Raw genomic sequence first — 4,830 nt, 5'->3', positions numbered from 1 at the left:
CCACCCGCCTCGGCCTCCCAGAGAGCTAGGATTACAGGCGTGAGCCACCTGCGCGCAAACTAGATGTGCATTATTAACGCATATTTCCCCCCGCTTTTCTGTAAACACAGATGGTAGCATAACATACACACTGTACTACATCTTTCTTTTCACCCAATTTTATATAAATAATGGCATTCCTTGCCAGCGATAATTCTATTTATAGAAAGAAAACCAGCCCCAAAAGTAATGGAATAACAAAAACTCAAAAGTCCCCAGGAGCCTTTGATGCTGTAAAGGGAGTGAGCAGGGTTTCCAGCTGATGTTCGTGGTAACATTACCAACAGGTGCAGGAGGTTAAAGGGAAGTTTGGGAATAATTTTAGGGGGTACGCAGATTTGAACTGGGGACCTCTTGATCTGCAGTCAAATGCTCTGCCCCTGAGCTATACCCCCTCCTGCAACTAAACTGGCTTCCTTAGCACTTCTCACTTTGGTAGCCACACTCAAGACCCCCGCAATAACTATAATATCTAATACTTTTGAATATTTATAATGTACTAGATGAACTGTTCTAAGAGTTTCATATATATAATTTTAAAAATTATTTGTGATAGTACTATCATCACCACTACCACCACCATCATCGATGAAATGACTCGGGGAATTGAAGCAACCTGTCCCAAATCACAGTTAAACAGCCACATTATCCTGCCTCAGCTGCCCTTTAGGATGGGGCTCCCCGCTCTGTTGCAAACACCGTCCCCTGCCTGCCCACCGCCTGTATACTATTGGGTTTCCCAGAGCAGCAGAGAAGGCCAGCTGACCCAGTGCCTTGAGGAGACCCAACAGAAACTTCTGGAACTCGGAAGGCTTAAACTGAGGTTTCCTAAATGTGTGCGTTAATTAGCTTTTGTATGAGTAATGCTTTCGCATGGCTCAGAACTGGAAATGTACAAAATGGCACACAGAGAAAAGTGAAGACTCCATTCCATCCCGGTCACCCTGCCACCATATCACCTCTTTACCGGTTTCTCGTACACCCTTAAAGGGAAACACTTCTCTTAGAGGCCCAGGGTTAATTTTAGTTTATTATAGTGTTAATATCTGTATACAAATATGTACACAAAACGAGATATAAATGCCTTGTACTTGCAGTTTCATGCACTACAAAGACAAAATAATTTTAGAAATCAATACAAACGAAGTCGCAAATCTAACAACATTCAAATTAATAGCCAGATGAAGTTGTCTTGCTAGAACTAAGAGGCGCTTTGCAATGTGCTTGTGAGGCTGTACGTGCCCGTGAAGCCCTGCTGGTCCCTTGTGCATCTCAGAAACTGCCTCTGAGAACACACCCATCACTTGGTCTCTCGCGGCACAAATGCCTCTCTTAGGGACTTACATCGGCTTCTCTGCTTTTGCCATCACAGGTATTAAAAGTGTTCCATGGTGACAACTGCATCATAAACACACTGGTACAGGCACACTCAGGCACCGAGTACCTAGAAACAGCTCTTGATCATAAGCGGCCACCCAAGAAAGCCAGAGCATGACTATATTAAATATAAAGATTGTTATTAAAATATGAATAGAAAAATTCTGAGGCGAGATCAGGACTGCTCAAAAACACCGATCTAGCCGTGTCCTCCACGATGCCCACCTGAAAAGAGACTCAGGCCTTCCGGTGCAGGGCCGGGCGGTTGACAAAGGTCAGGATGAGGACCCCAAGGTTTTGATTTCTGCCCCAGAATCTCAGTCTCAGAGCTCACTCGGAGCGGAGGCTGCTCACCTCCTCCCCAGCCAAGGCACATGAGCTTTTCCGAGGAAAACACCATCCTGAGGAATAATGACCCCCTAAGTTGGTGACTAACGCAGTTGGGAACTACAAAGCCCTCGTTAAGAGGAGTGAAGGTAAGTCTGTTATTGGGGACAATCCTGCTTTGAGGTCTGTCGTCCTGGCATCCAGTTCATGGAATCAAAGCAAAGCTTTTGGAAAATAATTTTGTCAAGACATTATTGCAAATGCGTTTCACTCAGTTTAAAAGTTCAATATTGAAGGTAGAACTGTTTTTGCAGTAGTCATACAAGAATGCAATTTTAGGAGCACAGCACTGTGATAAAAACAATGTTCTCAGCAAGGAAATCTTTAGTAAATCCTAAGAAAATTAAGCAGAAATGTCATTGGAACCAGTTGTGGTGTACACATAACTCACAAGTGTGTCCAAGCAAGCTCTGATATTCTACCAATTGATATAAAAGCTGAATTTGTTAAAAAAAAAAGTGCTATATATGCAAATAAACTGAATTATTTTTTGTGACAGAGCTGATTCACTATAAGAAAGTATTTCATTATGGTAGTATATACTTTTTCTCTGCAAGTATCTTTGAAAATAGCTATTGAATAGAACTACTTTGTAAGTCTACCCAAATACTAAAAGAAATGTTAATCAGTAAGTAAATAGTTGCCAAAAGCACATAATGTAAATGACTTTTGGCATCCCGTTTATTCTCCAAGTCATATTTATCTGAATATAGCACACATCTGGGCACCTGTTAGGTGGCTAGGGAGCCGGACTGGGACTCCAGGGGGCACTTAAACTTGAGCATCTGCTCTAAGGGATCCTGCCTCCCTCCTCCTCCCAGTGGGTTAAGAGCCTGGAAATTCTAAAAGCCAACATGCAGGGGGCACTCAGATTTGAACCAGGGACCTCTTGATCAACAGTACAATGCTCTGCCCCTGAGCTACACCCCCACCCAGGGAGTCTATGGGCATGAGCCCCCACCTCTTGCAGCCAAGAGCCTCATTTCTAATAAGCTCCCAGGTGGTATGGATGTTGCCGTCCACGATGCACACCTTGGGTTGCCAGGTGTAAAACAGTAGGGAGTGATTGGGATTAGGCTCAGGGGCTGGCCTAGAGGCAGGGGAGCCCAGACAGCCACTATTTGGTCTCAGCCTTTATGGGCCTCGTTCGTTCGTGGCCTGTAAGGTAAGCAAGCCCTAAGCCCCTCAGGGACAGTGCTGCGTGTCCAGAGGCCTCCCTGACTCTAGCTCACACTGCCTGCTCTTCCGTCACCCTGATGTCCTGTTTGTACCATGTTTGGTGCCCGAGCACCTTCAGCCCAGCAGTGTGGTCGTCTTGTCCTTTAATTATGTCCCCTCACCTAATCATCTCGTCTGTCCGAAAGCCCTGGAAACTTCTGGAGGGTGCTGGGAGCGCGCTTTACATGGCCCTGCCTGTCACAGGTGCAGGGGACGCTGGGGGTGGAGAGGCCGCCAAGATTGGGTCATGCCACCTCAAGAGGGGCACAGCACGCCCGAGCGGCTTGCCCCAGCGCCAGCCTGGTGCCCCGTCAAGGCACTTTCCAGCACGTCCCCCCACCCTCGCTCCCCACTCTCACCTGCTTCAGCACCTTGCCCACGTTCCTGGGATAGGTTTCTTTGCCCTGACGATGCTTTTCGGACTTCTGTTCCCAGAACTGCGACCTCTGCGACTGTCCCCGCTTGCGCTCATCCTCCAGCTCCTCAGACAGCCCCTCCGGCCCTCAGGAGCCACTTTTATGCAGTCAGCGGCCCAGCAGGTGTGGCTGGGGGCACGCGCCCGGGACGGAGGGGCTGGAGGGGAGGGGTCTGGCTCAACCCAATCCAGAACCTGCTCTCGATTAAACTTGCAAGAGACTAATTGCTCCCTCCTCTCCCGCAAGTAATTTCCTGTCTCTGAATCAAGAAACCCTTCACCAGCCCCCTCCCAGTGTATTTGCACACTAAGTTCACACACTCAAGACCACCAACCTCTATCCACGGCACCAGGAGCTCCAGAAGGAGCACGGGCGCCTCCCCCCGAGAGCCCTGGCGGAGCTGACGAGACCAGATCGCGTCAGGCCATCGGAGAGGGCCGAAGGGGCCAAAGGGTGGTGCCCATGGTAGGAGGGCTCGAGTAGCCAGAGGCGGCTCCGTGGCACAAATGGGGACCTGAAGCGCACTTCTAGGATGGGATCATTTAATCGGGAAGAATGGGGGAAAGGGAAACAGGATGAGTACAGAGCGGAGTCGCTGCAAGCGGAGCATAGTGAGGCTCGGACCGAAGGCAGAGGATGGGGCCGAATGGTGGAGCCCAGACTGGGCGGACAGCAGGACGGCACCCAGGAGGGAGGAGCAGAGAAACAGCGGCGCTCTCCACAGAAGCACATGTGGGGGTCATGGGAGTTGGCTGCAAAGGGAAGAAAAAGGCCACTGTGAAATGGAGAAAGTGCGTTGTCTTACTTAGCACCTGCATGTGAAGAAACATTCAGGGCCTTGAATGCCGTGATGAAAGCAATCCGGAGCAACATTAAAGCACAGGCGTGGGGAAAGGAGGACATTCCACCTGGAGAGAGCTGGGGGAGGAGTGCCGAAGACCAGCATCACCTGCCGGGCTGAGCGACAACCCCCACCTGGTCAACTCCCCACCCCACCCGGTTCCGGCATCCGCTTACACCCACCCGCTAAGGTCGAAGAGGACTAAGGGCGCAATTCTTAACCCCAAACAAGGCACTGCTAAATTTAGAAATATATTCTGTGGGTTTTTAAAACATTCTCAAAATTATCGATTGGCGTAATTTTCTTACAAGTCGGCTGACTAGATGCTTCCCTCCCTCCAGGTTCCGAAGACCTCTCGCCCGCCAGCCTCAGGTGCACACTCGGAGACCCCACCTGACTCCGCCTGGATTCTCAGCAATACCCAGGACTTCTCGGCTGGTGCAGCAGGAGCTGTTCCCATCATCCCAGCAGCTCGCTCGCCGGGGGCCATCCTGCCCTGGACCGCGGCTGTGGACGCTCAGGACACACTCGGCCCATTCTGCTCCAGGCCCC

The 4,830-nt window shown here is 49.9% G+C and overlaps 1 non-coding gene across 1 annotated transcript; it reads right to left on the bottom strand.

The window, feature by feature from the left end:
* Positions 1-362: 362 nt before the first annotated feature.
* On the bottom strand, positions 363-434 carry TRNAC-GCA. Its single transcript has one exon. It is a non-coding gene; the product is annotated as a tRNA-Cys (tRNA).
* Between the last annotated feature and the right edge of the window lie 4,396 nt (positions 435-4,830).

This window comes from Propithecus coquereli, unplaced genomic scaffold, assembly GCF_000956105.1.
Source record: "Propithecus coquereli isolate 6110/MARCELLA unplaced genomic scaffold, Pcoq_1.0 Scaffold75, whole genome shotgun sequence".
NCBI classification, from domain to species: Eukaryota; Metazoa; Chordata; class Mammalia; order Primates; family Indriidae; genus Propithecus; species Propithecus coquereli.
The sequence above is the reverse complement of the archived record's forward strand: the minus strand, read 5'-3'. Positions and strand labels throughout refer to the sequence as shown.